The sequence below is a fragment of the Hoplias malabaricus genome, chromosome 18 (genome assembly GCF_029633855.1).
Source record: "Hoplias malabaricus isolate fHopMal1 chromosome 18, fHopMal1.hap1, whole genome shotgun sequence".
NCBI classification, from domain to species: Eukaryota; Metazoa; Chordata; class Actinopteri; order Characiformes; family Erythrinidae; genus Hoplias; species Hoplias malabaricus.
In genome coordinates, this window is record NC_089817.1 from 7685504 (window position 1) to 7704847 (window position 19344).

The window sequence follows — 19344 nt, forward strand, 5'->3', positions numbered from 1 at the left end:
TGTGTCCACGTAGGTTTCCTCTGGGTGACTGTCTGTGAGGAGTGTGGTGTGTTCTCCCTGTGTCTGCATGGGTTTCCTCCGGGGGCTCCGGTTTCCTCCCACAGTCCAAAAACACACGTTGGTAGATGGATTGGCGACTCAAAAGTGTCCGTAGGTGTGAGTGTATGACTGTATGTGTGAGTGTGTGTGTGTCGCCCTGTGAAGGACTGGCGCCTCCTCCAGGGTGTGTTCCCACCTTGCGCCCAATGATTCCAGGTAGGCTCTGGACCCACCGTGACCCTGAACTGGATAATGGTTACAGATAATGAATGAATGAATGAATGAATTTTATTGTTTATTGTTAAATGCAGCAAATGAACACTGTTATCTCTTGTATATCTCCAGTTACACCCCGCCACTGAATTTCATTCCCGTTGTGTTGGTTGGTTTGGCACTAAATGAAACTGATAAAGCGATGCAGGGCAATTTTAGCAGCAGCAGTTTTCAGGGGATAATGAACAGTAATCTGTTTATTAACGCAGAAAAAAACTGACAAATATCTACAACCACCGTGTAGAGCTAAATGATTGTTGATGAGTTTAGCTCCTGATGCTTCTCCAGCAGAGCTCTACTACAGTTCTAATCAGATCCACCTCTCTCCTCCATTCAGATGCAAATAAAAGATCAGAAAATAATAATCGCATTTTTGTAAAGAATCTGTAAAGTGTTCAGTGTGACATTGAGACTTTGAATGTTGTCACAGTGAGGGTGAAGTCTTCAAACACTGGAAGCCAATGGACTTTCCTTGAAGAAAATAGGTCTTTTTTATTACAATAGACGTCTGAAAACATGATTTTACTGTTTACTCTTTGTGTGTGTACTGATAAATAAATGTGTTCCTGCCTTACGCCTTGGGCTCCAAACCCACCGCGACCCTGAACTGGATAATCGACTGAATGAATGAATTAATGAATGAATAAATATGCACTGATCAAACTAAATCAGTGCTCCATGAGTTTTTCAATCAGCACTCACCAACACAACACACACAAACACACCCTCGGCACGTCAATGTCACTGCAGTGCTGAGAATGATCTACCACTAAGGCAATAACTCCTCTTTGGTGGTCCCATAGGGGTCCTGTGCATTAAGAAGAGGGTGAAAGCTAACAAGGGCGGCACGGTGGCGCAGCAGGTTAGTGTCGCAGTCACACAGCTCCAGGGACCTGGAGGGTGTGGGTTCGATTCCTGCTCCGGTGACTGTCTGTGAGGAGTTGGTGTGTTCTCCCTGTGTCTGTGTGGGTTTCCTCTGGGTGACTGTCTGTGAGGAGTGTGGTGTGTTCTCCCTGTGTCTGTGTGGGTTTCCTCTGGGTGACTGTCTGTGAGGAGTGTGGTGTGTTCTCCCTGTGTCTGTGTGGGTTTCCTCTGGGTGACTGTCTGTGAGGAGTGTGGTGTGTTCTCCCTGTGTCCGCGTGGGTTTCCTCCGGGTGCTCCGGTTTCCTCCCACAGTCCAAAAACACACGTTGGTAGGTGGATTGGTGACTCCAAAGTGTCCGTAGGTGTGGGTATGTGAGTGAATGTGTGAGTGTGTGTGTGTTGCCCTGTGAAGGACTGGCGCCCCCTCCAGGGTGTGTTCCCACCTTGCGCCCAGTGATTCCAGGTAGGCTCTGGACCCACCACGACCCTGAATTGGATAAGTGTTACAGATAATGAATGAATGAAAGCTAACAATGTGTGGAGCAACAGATAAAACAGTGTAAGTTTAGAACGACAAAGTGCACTTGTGTGGTCAGTGGAGATGATAAAATAGACAGTGAGTAGGGATACTTTGACAGCTTTGGGTTATCATTGTACACGCACACACACACACACACACACACAGGGAGCAGGAAAAACTAGCATAAATGAGAAGAGAAACATAATAACTGTGCTTTCTTCCAGAGGGGATTATGTTCAGTTAAACGAGTGATGTTCTACCATCCTTTGTGGCAGGTGTAAAAATGCTGAGCAAGCCTAGTTGACTTTCTTTGAATCACTACTGCAGCTGAAGCGTGTGTCAGCAGAAACGGCGCCTATATAGTGGCATCTGCCTCTGGAGCTATGGGAAAGACATCAGTAAATAGGGATGGAAATGATGGTGTAAGAGTGCGTTAAAATAAAAACGAACATCTGTACTGTGTGTGAATGAGAATGTCCATGCAGCATGGATCTGACCAGAGCATAAACTCCTTACAAAAACCAGATGGTGAAAAACTGCCCTACAAAAATGGAATAAACAACATGGTCAGATGGATCATGGTTATTCACCACGAGCGGTTGAGTGGTGTCCACCAGGGGAACAGCGCAGCCCTGAATAATTGACCCTTACAGTGAGGTGGCTTTTTTTGTGCTATGGCTGGGCATTTTTCTCTCGTGGTCTGCGTCCACTTCTCCCTTTAGAGGGAAGGGTCACTGCAAATCAATATAAAGTTAATGTGACTGTCCACCTGTAATGAAACATTTCTGTTCTGCTGGGAGGACACTGGCAGGCCGGCTTTGTCCACATCCACACGGCCTGAGGGGTGAACGATTCGTTTGAAGTACGAAAATGACGTAAATCAAATGATGTGATTTTCACATTCACCAGGTTTCATCTGATTACGTTCATAACTGCTGTATTAATAATTCATTCTAGAAGATTTCTAAGTCTCCTGGTGTATACTGTACGTAGAGAAACTATCACTGAGTGTTTGACATAGAAGAAAAATAATCTCTGTCAGAAGAGTGAGGTGTATCCAATGCTCAGAGTTGGATACAGCTTTTCGTCACCCTTTTGCTGCTTCTGTGGAGCCCCTTAAATATAAAGGTATACACTATTTTTAAAGACCTAAAACCTTCCCTCGATTTAATAAATCGGTCCCTTGGGACATCTATCTATCTATCTATCTATCTATCTGTCTGTCTGTCTGTCTGTCTGTTCGTTCGTTCATTTGGCGCTTTGCACAACTGATGATGTTATAAAGCAACTTTACAGAAATGGTATCAATTACTGTGAGCGCAACATAAAGTGAAGTATCTTCTAAGTATTTTGTCTGTTTTCAGCTTTCTTCTTCTCTCTTTTAACCCAAACTCAGCGCTAAACACACAGCTGCGGTGGGCTGCTGGGCTAGTGTTTTTTCCCCCACCCATTTTCAGACTGTGACATCACCAGTCTGTGAACTCCCACAGCGCCCCCTCCCTGTGGCTCTCTTAAATGCACATTAATGAAATCTGGCCTTGTACTTAATGACACAGAACAGAAATCTGACACACCACACACATGAAATACCACCTTCGTTTTGAGATAACGTGCACATTTTTTTAAAATGTAGTATAAGGTATTACGCCCAATGATTCCAGGTAGGCTCTGGACCCACCACGACCCTGAACTGGATAAGCGCTTACAGATAATGAATGAATGAATAAATAATTAGATATTCTACCTCTGCTTTTAGGGGCTGTGGTATTTTCTTTTCGTGTGGAAGTGAAATAATCACAAAACATTGCTTTCATGTAAAAGCTAACAGCGCTACTGTGTGTCAGTCAAACCGACGCCTCAGTACAGTGTAGAGGTCTGCACTATTCTTCATAAGGGTATTATGTTTTGCTGTATGGGAAATATGCGCAGAACGAAGGACATCAGACGATAACATTATCTTTTTGGCTGAGGTGGTCATTTGTCTCCAGCTGCAGATTGGGTCCTTGTCTTGTCATCTGCCGCCTGAGTGTTTTTTTTTTCTCTTTCTTTCTTTTCCCTATGTGTCTGGCCTGCTCCTTCCATCCCTGCCCCTTCTCCCCCATCCTTCACGCTGAACTCTTCCAAACTCTCCAATTTTCTCATTAAAAGCACAGTGTTATAGATGGGTCCCCGCTGCGGGTTGGAGTATTGATACTGATCGATCATTCCGATTTCCATAAGAGCGTGAGTGCTCCTGCCAGTGCAGTCTGTCCCCCGGTCCCGATCCAGCCCCCGGCCCTAGCGGCAGCTCATCCATCTCGGGCACAATTTATAGGTCATGAATGCCATTACTGTGTGGCCTCCTCTGTAATCCGTAAGGAGATATGAGTTTATTAAAAACTTCGTATCTGGATCAATCCAGGTTCCATCCCTCCCCCCACCCCCCCGCCCCTGTCTCCTCCCTCAGGGCAGAAACCACCACGGCTGTGTCCACTTGGCAGTGAGGGATGCTGATAATGGCAGATCAATTTTGTTATAAGGTCTTACTTAAACAATCTATAACATCACGGTGCAGACTCATGGATCATATCTGCACTGGCTATTCCTGAACGCTAGTGAACAGCTAAATAGCTTTAAACACAGCGCTGGGACCCCAAAACACAGAGCATGCCTGTACGCATCATTTGTTTGTGTCTCTCTTTCGGAAACTTTTTTTTTTTTTTTGGCTCAGACCAAAGCAGTTGGAATGGTTCTTCTACTGGGAGCTGTGTCTTGGAACCACATCCATGGACCCTGACTGAGTTGCAAACCATCATCACTTTTCAGTAGCTCCTGGGAGGAGGAGAGGGCAGTATTTATTTACAGCCATTTATGCTCAAAACCTTTATAGCCACTGTGTCGCATTTGGGAGATTTAAGCTGTTTTATGTGGTTGTTTTTGGCAATGATTTCAAAGTTCGACGAGGCCAGGACCTGCGGTGCTTCTGAATATTGCATCTGAGATCAGCACAGCGAGGATATTAATCACATCTTCATTCATATTTATGTATGTGTTTATTTGCAAAATGGATCAATCCATGGAAACCATGGAGGAACCGACCAAGACGAACCAGATAGTGTTTGGAATCTGTGTGTGTGTGTGTGTTAACGGACTCACATTGTGGGGACATGATGTCCTTATGTCCCAGTGACAGGAATTATTACATTTTAAGGTGAAGGTATGTAAGGGTTAGGGCTAGGGTTAGGTTTGTGGAATTTTAAGGATTTGAGTGTGTGATTGTGTGTGCTTTCACTGCCATGGATGGGTTAAATGCAGAAGTACACATTCACATTGTTTTGTATGTTTTACAATGACTAATAAATGCACAATCCATGTTTCTGTTATTGATTTTGAAAAATATGTGCGTGCCCTTTTTCCAGCAGAGGCCTAATTTCCACATTAATGCAGGATATACCAATGGGAACCGTCAGGGCAGAGAGAGGGATGGAGCATGAAAATAAGGTTTGTAAAATGAATGTTTCTGACTTCTTGGTCTACAATATTTCATCTCGAGTCGTCTCATCGGGCCCTGTCTTACTGACGCTTCATCTGAAGTATTGAGTTTCAGCCTCTCGCTCCCAGGGTATTAATGGTGAACTTGTCGTGCCCTTCCAGCACGTCACTCGGCCATGGCTCATGGAAGGATAAGTCTGTCTGACCACGGTCACCTGTTCAGAGAACATCTGTCAAAAAGCAGATGGAATACTGGCGAGCAATTTTAACAGTCATTCCAAGCAGAACAGGGAGGACTTGTGATTCTGTGTGTGTACTTAAGTGGGTTTGGTTTTAGTCATCTGTAAGATAGGAGAGATTACTGTGAGTGCACAAAGAAAGGTTAAAATGCATAAAACTTAAAAGTTACAGTGATGAATGGACATTTAAAGCCACTGTCCACTTATTTTCATACTGTTCTGTCTGTTATCTCTTCTGTGATGAATGTGCTCTGAAGTGACGCAGAGAAAATGAGGCAGGCTTTTGTCTTTTGAGAGATTTTTAGATTATTTTTCCAGTTTTCTTCTCTTGGATTTTAGTGGGTGGGGCTACGTTTGACTTGTTTGATGTCAGCTCAGCCGAACGACCAATCACAGTGAGCAAAACGTTGACATAACTCCACTTAATAAAGACACTGTCTTCAGTGCATTCAGCCTCTAAAGCCCTACTGGGATTGAAGGAGTTTCTCAGGGGGACTGTTATAATGAATCTGCCCTGCAGGCAGCGACTACAACGGGGCTATGTGTAATTCTGTGTTCGAAAATCAGACCTTTTCACTATACAGTTCACTACTTTGTGATTTTTCAATTGTGTAATGGTGTCTAAAAACAAAGTGAACAATTTTCAATGCACTCCCACAATCCAACAATGCACCACAATAAGTAATGTACAAAAGAGGAACCCAGCAGACAGCGGATACCCGTAATATTCTGAGATTTTTGATAAAAATCCACATGTGGTAGTGTCCAAAATCACTATGTAGTGAATATTGTAGGGAATAATAGGTAGGGAGACGTTTCAAACACATTGACAGACCAAAGTTCTGTTTCCAGCCGCAAACTTTCATCTCTAATCAACTGCAGGGGCGTCCAAACCCAAGTCCACCACTGTATGTTTTCACTGAGATTCTGAGGCTATATTTAACTTGAGAAATTGCTTATTACATTGTATAGCTTTGTGATTCAAATAGATTTTTTATTTTTAGAAACTTAAAAACAATTGGACAGTGGCTTTAAGATTGCATTGGCATCAATAGCATAGACAGTGATCTTCAGAGAAAATAGATGTTCAGACAAGTCATTTTTCATCATATTTTCTTAGGGCTGGACAATACGGGCAAAATTGATATCACGATATGTTCCTTAATTTTAGTCGGTACGATAAAATTCCGATATTGATATGAACAGTATAAACTCCACTGAAAAACTTTCAAAAACAAACAAGAAACAATATATCACCATCAAACATAATATTTTTATTTACAGGGCTTTGTAATGATGTCAGTGACAGATGCTTACGACGTTGATCCGTTCCTACGTCGCGTCGTAAACCGATTATCGGTGTAAGTCGGAACATACGTACATACTGTACGTAAATAACATACTGTAAGCACTTATCCTCTCCTAACACCTATCCTCCTCGGTCCCAAGCCGCGTAACCGTGTATTCTTCCGCGAAGTTCACGTTACGACGTTTACGATGCAAAACCACTTAAGTCAAAACAAGGCTTTATACAGTAAATGGGAGATTTGTCGTAACCACGAAACATCGTAACTCAGGACTGACGTAACCCGAGGACCTCCTGTATATTCAAATATTGATCATATGGTTGTTATTGAAACATTTTATATTGCGATAGATGCAGCTGTTGCATGCACAATGACACTATGAACCCTACCCTGACCCCTAATTAAATTGGGTGCCATCCATCGAGTACGGCTCCAGAGACTCGCAGAAGTTATGCCAAACTGTTCTGTAAGCTGTAATCTTCACTTATAAAACCAGACATGTGTGTTTCTGTCTGTGATCCTGCAGGACACGTTGTAAATTGGGCAGAATGTTCCTGAGGATCACATTTTCACACACATCCTGTACCTCAGGGCTGATTAGAGCTGAAACAGTCAGGAAATGCACTGCTGCAAATGGAGCTAAACCCCAGAACTAAGAATTATGAATGCATGCCCAATCTGAGTCCTCAGTACATAAATATAAAGAGTGGTTATTTATTTGTTTGCACTGAGAACATTTTGTCAGGAGCAGGAAACCCGGTGAAGCCTTTCTTCTTCATTGCTGTAACCCATCGTCCTTGAGAATGCACACTGCTAACTGTATTTTTGCAAACGGATGCTTTCACACCTACCAAGCCATGGTCTGTGGTCTGTGGTGTGTGTGTGTGTGTGTGTGTATGTGTGTGTGTGTTGTCCACCTGTACATAGTTGCTGCAAATGAGCCGGCAAATTGAACGCTCCCCTGCAGAATGGTGCCTTCTCTTCCTCCATCCCCCTCTCTCTCTCTCTCTCTCTCTCTCAAACACACAAACACACACAGGTTTGGCAGAGTAGGCTTGCCCAAGTGCATTTGTTACAGTAGTAGACGTTCCAAAAAATCAATCACGTTGTCCAAAAAAGCCCTCAGGACTGCGAGGCACGGTGGAGAGTGATCAAATTGCGCAACCAGTCTATTTCATGCTCTGTGCTACGGAAAGTAAATTGGGGGAAGAATGATCCAATTCAGGATTCGTGTGTGTGTGTGTATTTTAGTCTATAATCAGCTCAGCTTTGGCATGATGCTTTTAAATACACCTCACACCTGCCAGCTTCCCTGCTTCTTTCCCGTCTCTGTCAGTAAGGCTCACGCGTGACTTAAGACGACACGATTGTTTGATTAACACCGGGACAGAGCACGTTTTGTGAAGACCCCCGTCTAACAGTGTGAAGCCTACAGCTTGAGCTCTGTCCTTCTTTTTTTAAAATAGAATCATCCCATGCCAATTCCTCCATCTGCCGGCTGTTCCGTGCCTCATTCCTGACTCTATTAACACAGTTTGTTTGGAAGAAAGATGAAATCATCCATTTAAACCAGAGCTGCTCACAGAGCTCCTCCATAAAACTCAACCGTCACAAGGCTCTGTGTGTTGCTTTACCGGCTTCAGGTTTTACAAGTTGAGCCTTTGTAAAGCAGACAGCCATCCTTTATTCCGCCTTTCTGAGTGAGGCCAAATCAGGCCAGCGGTTCTGTCTCAACTATTGCTGACCCCATGTTATCCTTTTGAAGTCCGCTCCTTCATTAGATGAGTGTTTGTATTCTGTTGGTGCGATAAATAAAAGTGCGGAACGATCGCTTACCTGCAGAAGCCACTAAATCTACCTAGAAGCAACCGAGCGTCTCATTTCTCTGTTCTTCTGTAGTCAGTAGCTCAGTAGCTGCAATTAAGTAGCTGACTAAACAGGCTCTATTTGCCTAAAGGGCCCCGGCATTGATTCGATATGGATGAAGTGTCTCCCCATTGTGAATACACTGACTAAGCAGCCAAGCTTAGTGTCCTTCATACCGGCGAATTCTGAACATAAGTGTATGGATTATTGCAGATGGTTGCACTTTTCCTGTGATCGTTAGCTTAACTGCCTCCTGACAACAAGGCCTCCTTGCCCCTCATTAATTAAACACTGTTTTTTTTTTCCCATCCAAAAGCCAGCAGTGCTAAACACTCGCTCCCTGTGATACACTGCGCTTGATTGGTGCATGCGGAGCCCAGGGGAAGCTGTGGGAAAGGTAATGCATAGTGATGAGAGTGGCCCTAACCCCCGTCATTCCACACCTCTCGCCATTAGCCGAGTGTCGGCACGGCCATCGATCGGCTCTTCTTCACTTTTCATTTGCATAGTGTTAAACAAGGGCTCTGTACCCGAATCAAGTACATCACTGAGCATCACGGAGAGGAGTGAACCGAGACTTATGTTTGTCAGCACATCTGTAGATCTTAAGAAAGTGTTTGCGTAAGAGAGCGCTTTGGTTATTTTCATCTTCATTGATATATTTTCACAACGCAGAAATGATTCAATGGAATGGAAGCCAAGCAGAGTCAGAGCCCATCATGTACAACACTGGCTGTATTACATCCTCTTGAAGGGATGCTTCAGCATCTTTCAGTCTACTCTATTTACCACCAGGTAAAATAATTAACTCACACAGCTCCTGGGGCCTGGAGGTTGTAGGTTTGATTCCAGGTGACTGTCTGTGAGGAGTGTGGTGTGTTCTCCCTGTGTCTGTGTGGGTTTCCTCCGGGTGACTGTCTGTGAGGAGTGTGGTGTGTTCTCCCTGTGTCTGTGTGGGTTTCCTCCGGGTGACTGTCTGTGAGGAGTGTGGTGTGTTCTCCCTGTGTCTGTGTGGGTTTCCTCCGGGTGACTGTCTGTGAGGAGTGAGGTGTGTTCTCCCTGTGTCTGTGTGGGTTTCCTCCGGGTGACTGTCTGTGAGGAGTGTGGTGTGTTCCCCCTGTGTCTGCGTGGGTTTCCTCCGGATGACTGTCTGTGAGGAGTGTGGTGTGTTCTCCCTGTGTCTGCGTGGGTTTCCTCCGGGTGACTGTCTGTGAGGAGTGTGGTGTGTTCTCCCTGTGTCTGCGTGGGTTTCCTCCGGGTGACTGTCTGTGAGGAGTGTGGTGTGTTCTCTCTGTGTCTGCGTGGGTTTCCTCCGGGTGACTGTCTGTGAGGAGTGTGGTGTGTTCTCCCTGTGTCTGTGTGGGTTTCCTCCGGGTGACTGTCTGTGAGGAGTGTGGTGTGTTCTCCCTGTGTCTGCGTGGGTTTCCTCCGGGTGACTGTCTGTGAGGAGTGTGGTGTGTTCCCCCTGTGTCTGCGTGGGTTTCCTCCGGATGACTGTCTGTGAGGAGTGTGGTGTGTTCTCCCTGTGTCTGCGTGGGTTTCCTCCGGGTGACTGTCTGTGAGGAGTGTGGTGTGTTCTCCCTGTGTCTGCGTGGGTTTCCTCCGGGTGACTGTCTGTGAGGAGTGTGGTGTGTTCTCTCTGTGTCTGCGTGGGTTTCCTCCGGGTGACTGTCTGTGAGGACTGTGGTGTGTTCTCCCTGTGTCTGCGTGGGTTTCCTCCGGGTGACTGTCTGTGAGGAGTGTGGTGTGTTCTCCCTGTGTCTGCGTGGGTTTCCTCCGGGTGACTGTCTGTGAGGAGTGTGGTGTGTTCTCTCTGTGTCTGCGTGGGTTTCATCCGGGTGACTGTCTGTGAGGAGTGTGGTGTGTTCTCCCTGTGTCTGCGTGGGTTTCCTCCTGGTGCTCCGGTTTCCTCCCACAGTCCAATCCGTTGGTAGACGGATTGGCGACTCAAAAGTGACCGTAGGTTTGTGTGTGTGAGTGAATGTGTGAGTGTGTGTGTTGCCCTGTGAAGAACTGGCGCACCCTCCAGGGTGTATTCCCGCCTTGTGGCCAATGATTCCAGGTAGGCTCTGGACCCACTGTGACCCTGAACTGGATAAGGGTTACATATAATGGATGGATGAATAAATGAATTACTGATTGATTGGAAATGTCACATCAGAGCTCATCATCATTTGTATGTCTCTTTAAGTGTGGAAACCTCGCAGTTTAAAAGAGTAAAACTTAAACATGACTGTGTTATTTACAGTAATGCAGTTGTTAAAAATGCAGATTTATTTTTCCTGTGTTAAGGTCTCCGGTCCGCATTAAAACAGTGTTAAACATCACTGTAAACAGAGCTTTTCAAATACACCCTCCGTACAGAGTGGAGCATTTTAAACCTCTGTTGTCAGTTTTCTTGTGTGGATGGGAAAATACATGTTTTGAAAACACAAACACCATGCTTCAACTTGCACATATCTGTTTCTTTTTCAACTCAGCCCATGTCAGAGCTAACAGGGAGCCATTGGGCTGCTTCTGTTTTCACTGTGATTTAGGGATTTCTAATGTTTACCACAGTAAAGTTTTACTGTATTTGTAGAAAGCAGAATGCAGAGATCAGTGCTTTTAAATCCACCGACCTGAAGGTAGAAGCCTTTTTATGGACCAGGCCGCGTCTCACCAGCAGCAGGTGGAACCTTTCTGAGAGAGAAGCTGTTACTGCTGAGGAATGATGTGGAGAATATTTGAACGATAAGGGCATCGTTCACGTCTTTGAGCGCCGTGGTTTGTTTGTGTGAGACATATGAATGGGAATATGTTAAAAACCCCAGGTGATGTGAAGGAATCTGTCTGAAAATTGAGAAAAAATTGAAGGCCTAGTTCACACATTCATTCATGGGTAGTTTCCTCTTCTGTGTTCAAGGTTTTCCTGACAAATAGACGTCCTACCGGATCTCAGCCAAAACCAGAAGCATTTTCAGGAGGGTCTGTAGTGAGGGGGCGGGACGTAGTAGTGACATCACAAACTGATCACATTCTGATGCCTCATTCCAGTTTAGTTTAAAGTACCTGTACATTAATGTGTAAACGTGTAACAAGTCCTGATAACAATGTTAAAACCAGTGCTCGTTTGGCTGTGTGTTGTGCTGCAAAAAATCAACTCCCATTTGGGTTTTCCTCAAATTACATTTTTTAATTCCCCTTCCCAGAAGCTTCTGTTAAGGGACTTTTGATTAAGTGGGTTTCTGTTATTTTTTAAATACAGGAAAATAAGTTATTGCTTGTGTTTCTCGGCAGAATGCAGGCGGCGGGAGTGCTCCTTTAAGGTCAGCTGTTCTGTGCTGTCCAGAGCTTGGCCTCTTTTGGCTTTGCACGACTCTAAAGGTTGTTCTGATACTCCTCCTGTACGGCTGATGGGTTTTCTCAGAAGCAGTAGAAGAGCAAGTCAGTTACAGAGATATTGATTGTGTGAAATGGACTTTAGAGTTTGTGTTTTGTGAGTTAATTAAAAGGCGAACCAGTAGCCTCTGATTTAACTCTCAGCAGGAAGTCAAGCCATTCCTTGTCTGATATAATTTACTTGAACCCATTAGCTGGAAATCAGTTTTATTTTCTTCACCCGCAGAGGTTTATGTGCATCGCGGTGGTAAACACACACACACTCTGCTCATAAAGCCACAGCTTGGGAGCTTGTTTACTTGTGTGTGAAAATCTGCTGGTAACCCCTGCAAAACATATGCGACCGTGGACAAACATTTTCCCAGGGGAAAGAGATTAAACTCACTCTTAAGTGACACACACACATACATTCAGCAGTTACGTCCTTCACACACACAGCACAAGGGTGTAATCATCAAGCAAAGCTTCTAATTAAAGAGGGGTGGGGGTCCTATCTGTTAACTCAAGCATTTTTCATGGTTTTACTCCGGTTCCTGCCAAAATGCAAATCAATAACAGCCTCCGTTAACACTGTTCAGAATTTGACAATAACTTTTCTTTCTAGAAACTGTTCACTAACTCACACACAGTGGGTTTAATATTGTAATTTACCACAGAGCATTTGACATGCGACTCAAAAGTGTCCGTAGTTGTGTGAGTGTTTGTCGCCCTGCAAGGGACTGGTGCCCCCTCCAGGGTGTGTTCCTGCCTTGCGCCCAGTGACTCCAGGCAGACTCCTGACCCACCACCACTCTAATCTGGATAAGACAATGAATGAATGAATGAATTTGTTCATTTTAACATCATCGTTAAAGTAATTGAAGGTTATGAAATTGTAGAGAAATAATGGAATGTCTACGATTTTGGAGAAATGCAGCTCTAAGCTCTGCTAATGTCTGTTAAGGTGGAATGATACGTTTGAAGGAGAATAACAACTCTGTACGCAGCTGAAGTTAAACTTGTCGGTAAGTTTTAGTCACTGTTTGAATTACAACAGAAACTCATTGGTAACTCGAGTTGTTTTTGTAGTATTTGTGGTAATACAGTTAGCTATCTCCTGAGTCAGGAGACATTTCCACCTTAAGTGATCCGAAACAGCAAAAATAAGTCAATATAACCCACCTATGGAGCAGGAATAGAGTAATCCCTGTTTCGGTTTGTGCTTTTCAATGTTTGGAGCGCTCTCCGTTGTGTAAAACAACACTGGATGCCTCTGAGAGAGAGAAACACATACTGGACTGAGCCAGTTTGTTTTTTTTCCGTTCATTTACAGACACTGGGGTTTCGTAAACACATCCGACTGGTTTCAAGCACGCGATTAGACTAGAGAGCTCGTGTATGTTGAGGAAACATCTTCAGAATTTTATAAAAAGTGTCTTTTGATTACAATCGTGAGCTACACCTTTAAGTCTCGACTTAGGGTTTTAACTTGGGATTGATTCCAAACTTTTGAACAATAATCCCAAGCGTCTGAAACCATATCCCAAACTTCTAAATAATCCGTAATCCCAGTCTAGTGACGCCATGATCCTGAACTTTTGAATCTTGACGTTAAACTACAAAAGTACAAATGTTTGATTGATCACATTTTGTCCAATTAGTTTTCTAATTTGCACTAATTAACACCTAACGTATTCAGGGTCTTTAAGGTGTGTAGTCTCTGTAGGATTGCATGTAAAGGAATGCTTTGCTTTAGAGCAGCTGTACATGAGCCTACGGTCATTACTCCAAGTGTCTATTAGAGAGATATAAACACCCCCAGCTATGGGCTGTGGAACAGTGGAACCACATTCTCTGTACATCTCTCATGCTCTTGTTAATCCTCTTAAAAATGTTCCACAGGTTTCTGTAACAATCCCCACAGGAGAAGCTCTTGCTGCAGAGATGGACCCAGCAGCCGTTCCACCCTTCAGGAGAGTTGTGGTCCACGTTGTGTACATTCTAACCATTACGATGATGGTTCTAAACTTTTGAAGTAGGGTTTAATATTGGCTAACGAGTCCAGACCTCTGGTGGTGAGGTTGATCTGGGTGTGGGGCCGTACTGAGTGTAGAGTTGATAGCTTGGTGTGAAGTGTGTGGAGCCGCAGAGTTGCAGTGACGTTAGAGAGACAGCCGCCGCAGCGAGGGGAAACCCAGAGGTCCGGCCTTAATGTGGGAGTGTTAATGGCGTTGGGTTTTGATCCACCTCCAATGCTGCTGCTCCCACAGACCACAGCAACTGATGAATTCACTCAGGGAGGCCGTCCAGGGGACAATCTGTATGGCAGAATGCTGCCATATGGTAATGGTGGGCCCGTACATATACTTATGTGCTTTAAAAACAGTAACGGCTGCAGCAGCTGGTTTATCAACTGAAGTGTCAGTGAGGCATGTGGTTAATCTCAATAGTGCCGGCTGATAATAGCTGAAAGTTTGAAGACGGAGTTAAAAATACACACTTTGATGTTTCCAGTGGCAACGCAGGTACATCATCTAACAGACACTGACTGAGGTCAAGCTGCAGGCATCTGGATTATGATGTTATTAGTCGTTTAAAACGCCATGAGAGAAAAACTAATACATCAATTCAAATGGAAAAGCTAGAGACGTGAAACATTACCAGATTATAGTTTTGCCTGATGCTTTACAGTAAGCTGTCATGGCGACAGCTTTAACAGTACACTAACACTCCATCACAATTACAGATTTATACTGAGATGAGAAATAAGAGGAAATGGCAAGCGATACTTTATTAAGCCCCTATAAGTATATTAAAACATTTAATTCATCCATGGCAGTAAACACACATACACACAATGTTCACAATGTATTTGTGAATAGTGGGGACATTACTTTTTATTAACTTTTCCACAAGTAATAACTTAACCCCAACTCTAACCTTAACCCTACGCTTAACATTAAAACATGTCTTAGTCCCAAGGCAGAAGAGTCCCAACAATTCAAGTGTGTAAACAGGTCCCCACAATGGGATATTTTAGTGGTGTATACACACACACACACACACACAGAGAACAGTGGTCTACCATTTCAGCTACAGCATCAGGGGAGCAATTAGTAGTTAGGTGCTTTGCTCAAGGGCACATCTGTTGTGGATGTTGAAGGAGGAGAAATCACAGCCCCCCACACAACATCCCCTCACTCCACTACTTTCCCCACCATTTCCCAAGCCCACTTCTCTAACATTAACAGCACAGCTGCCCCTTAAACATTCATTACACACATTCATTAATGAGTAATGATGACTTTATCATTTTTAAATAATTAATAAGGCTTCATAATGAGCCTTTATTTCTTTCTGCAAACACATATGATTCTGCACTCATGTTTTCAGAAGATAATCCTAGTGCATTAATTATTACTCGTTAATCTTGATCACAGGGCAGTAGTTATGACTGACACATCAGTGTGAGTTGACATGGTTCAGTTTCTCCTGAAGGAAGCCAAAGAGACAGTCTTGGGATTCCAGGCACATCTTTCCTTAAATAAGGAACAAATCCAGGGAATTGTTTTTTTGTTTTGTTTTTTTTACCGCCGAGTCATGGCTTGGAGGCACTCCACACGGAGAGTGCTGTGTTCTGCTGATCATTCCTGCTGAATGCCATCAAACTGAAGCCTGTCCGCTCCCTTCCAGAGTGAAACTGGCCCTAAAACCAGACACCTCCTCACAGTCACACACAGTCAGTGTTTGTTTGTGCGTGTATAAGCGTTTGTGTTAAGTAAGGCCTGTCGGGCTGGCCTCCCGCTCTCTGCTGCAGATGGCTGAGGGGCCTGAGCCAGTGCTGGGCGATGGAGTCATGTGGCTAATTAAAAATGGAGCAGAAGGTATGTGCAGGAAGTGTGTGTGGTGCATGTGCACTTTGGGTGAGTGGTGTGTTGCACTATGAGCGATAAAAGCAGACCCTAAAAAGTCACCTCCAGTTACAGGATAAAACCTGTTACTGAATATGGTAGTAGTTGTAATATTGAGGGTGATGCAAAAGTATGTGGACACTACCTTTAACAGTAGTAGCTGTGGGGTTCAAATACGCATGCACGATTTGTATAACCTCTATAGGAATGCACTGACACACAATAGACTCAGGCTCTAAGCTCATGCAGATGAATGGGCTAAAGGGGTATAAAGCCCCCAACAGTTAGCCTTAAAGCAGGGGACCTACAATTTCGGGAAGGTTCATAATCCAGGACTAGACGTCTAACCTCAGTGCCTGACCTCACTGATGCTCTTGGCCCTCATAGCAGGGTTGTAATGGCTAGTGTTAAGCTCCCATCCAAACTAGAGGCAGCTACTGCAGTAAAAGATGAGACTAAGAATAGTCCTTTAGCAAAACATGACAGTCTTCCTGCTGTTTTTGTTAGTGACAAGCTTGTGCTTGAGAATTGATCTTTCTAGAAGTTCACAGCTACCTTTTAATATACATAGACCCATTATGGATAACATTCTATGAACGGTACCTGGGTTCTGGGTTTAATGAGGTGTCCATGCTCTGCGTTTGCGGCCTGCTGTTTTCCAGCACCGCTAAATGAACGATGGCGAATTTCTTAAAAATTGCCCATTTCAGAGCAGCTATAGTTCCGAGCTCATTTTTTCTCATCAAAATCTAATTTGCATTACATTTCTGCTTTTCCCAAGTGGTTTTGTGTTAGTGTTCCCCGCATGCCCCCATACATTTCACCGCCGCCATTTTTCCGCTCATAAACCAGGGCTCTGAGATCAAACAAACGTTTTGCACGTTGCTGGTTTGCCAAAAAAATTGATTAGATCTGATTACACAACTTGTGCATAAGCGTAGCCACTCAACAAGACTCCGGGGCTGACCGCTTCAAAAGTACAGGCCGACTGTCTGTGTTGATTTTAGCCTTTTTTTGTGTGTGTGTGTCAGCTTCTCTGTTGTTGTGTCAGTGAGAGTGAAATATGATAATGGTCTGATGGAGAGTGTGGCAGACAGGCCATTTGTGGATGAGATTCCTTCAGGGCCGCTGTAGTGTGCTGGCAGTTTGGATATTTATTAGAACAGCTGACACCATCAGGGTACAAAGCAAGATGCTTCGTTTTACCTCAGCGAGCGTGTGTCTCTGTCTGGTTTCGGGACTCTGTGCTCGGGGCCTTTATGATATGGATGATAGCCTGCTGACGGTGGATTTTTCATTTGCAGTGTTATATTTAATGCCAATTTTTTTATGGTGAAATATAGTTTTGAAGTAACGTTGACACTTGGTGGAGACGATAAATGGATGCCATGCTTCTATGCAATGAATACATCACAGGAAATTTGTGTTGATAAAATGCTTGGGAGAGATGCTGGTGTAACCCTGAGTCAAATGCAGTGTCCCCTGGAGAGAGAGGTGCATTTTAGACAGCACTCGTAAAAATAAAGGTATTACAAAGGGTTGTTAAATCAATGCTATAGAAGAACTGAAACTGAAGGTTCTTCACACTCACATGTCTTTAGCAAACAAAAGAGGTTCTTCTATGGCATCGCTCAAAGAACCCTTTGTGGCATCTTTATGTTATAAAACTGTAACATTCAACCTGGGATTTCACTGCGTTTATCTTCTTAAAAGGACACTCCAGCTGAAAGATATTTGAATTTCTGTTGGTGAAACTGTTGTGAGACGTCCTGGAGTGTTGCTGCTGTTGCTAGTGCTGTTAGTGCAGTTCATAGTTTCTGAGGAAAGAAATAAAAAACATTTATGAAATAGCTTTTATGCACAGGCCACTCGACTTGTTAACAACCGCCACCAACACTAGGACTATCTGTACAACAGTGCGATTTACTCTAACACACACACACACACACACACTGCAGATTGAACATTATGCACAAAACACTTTATTCTGGATTATGTTTTCTGCATAAAAACAATTTAAAAGCCTCACTCCTCACTTAGGAGTACATTACATTTAATAATAACCTTTTCAATGTTCTTTAGTTCTCATTATTAGATAATATACTTTATTATAATATATATTATTTATTTATTGTTCATTTGTTTTTATGTCCTGTTTATTTTTTAATTGAATGTTATTCATTTGTTATTAATATATTTTTTTATTCATTTTTATAAATATATTTAAATGAAGCTTTTTATTACCTGGAATAGACTCTATTATAGATTTTATAGATTTTATTCGTCTGTGGTACTGTGCACATATAACAACACATTTTGATTAATAGAATCTTCAATGTGTCCTGAAAGTTATTAATAAAAAAACTTCACCGGCTGTGGGCTGGATATTTAGGGGTGAAGCTCATTCAAATAACTTTAAGGGCACTTCAGTTAAAACAACGGTTTTGTATTGAGCCAAAGACACTCTAAGAAACATCTACAGTCTTAAAGGATTCTTTGCATTACGAAAGGTTCCTCAGGTTGATGGAACGTGTATTATATGTGATTCTACAGGGGTTGGACAATGAAAGTGAAACACCTGGTTTTAGACCACAGTAATTTATTAGTATGGTGTAGGGCCTCCTTTTGCGGCCAATACAGCGTCAGTTTGTCTTGGGAATGACATATACAAGTCCTGCACGGTGGTCAGAGGGATTTGAAGCCATTCTTCTTGCAGGATAGTGGCCAGGTCTCTACGTGATGCTGGTGGAGAAAAACGTTTTTCTGACTCGCTCCTCCAAAACACCCCAAAGTGGCTCAATAATATTTAGATCTGGTGACTGTGCAGGCCCTGGGAGATGTTCAACTTCACTTTCATGTTCATCAAACCAGTCTTTCACCAGTCTTGCTGTGTGTATTGGTGCATTGTCGTCCTGATACACGGCACCGCCTTCAGGACACAATGTTTGAACCATTGGATGCACATGGTCTTACTGGTGCAATGTGCAGTTAATGAAGATTGGCCACCAGTCTGCTCCAATTTAGCCATGAAACCTCCCACACTACAATGACAGGTGTTTCAGTTTCATTGTCTAACCCCTGTGTATAGTGTTCTATACAAAACCAAGAAAATATAGTCCCATTCCATCAATCCAAAGAACATATTCACAATGCAAGGAATCATTGAAGCAAGGACATCATTCTATAAATGTTTGTGGTTTATATAGAATCCACTGTATTTACTGAAGGACCGTTGTTTTAAAAGTGTAATAATATAAATTCTACACCCAGTTTCTGCTTCACAGACTTAGATTTATCCAAGGAAGGACTTTCATAAATATTTATACTGGTGAACACAGTAATACTAATGCGCGATTCTGTTTATTAGCCTTAAGATGTGTGGCCATGCTGCCGTTAGGAGATGGTCGACACCACAGAGATCCCCTGTAGTGGTGGATACTGTAGAGCAATGCAAAATCAGGAGATAAGTCAGATCAAGGTGATTGAAGGCTGCT

The 19344-nt window shown here is 43.4% G+C and overlaps 1 protein-coding gene across 2 annotated transcripts in view; it reads left to right on the forward strand.

The window, feature by feature from the left end:
• The window catches only part of galt (galactose-1-phosphate uridylyltransferase), a 159672-nt gene that overhangs the window by 101625 nt on the left and 38703 nt on the right, over nucleotides 1-19344 (forward strand). Inside the window, exon 12 of one of the 2 annotated variants that reach the window (XM_066650842.1) lies at nucleotides 14-959. The exons of the other annotated variant lie outside the window; for it this stretch is intronic. The gene's annotated coding sequence lies outside the window, so the exon portion shown is untranslated. Of the gene's footprint in view, nucleotides 1-13; nucleotides 960-19344 lie in introns of those variants that run through there. 2 annotated transcript variants of the gene reach the window in all.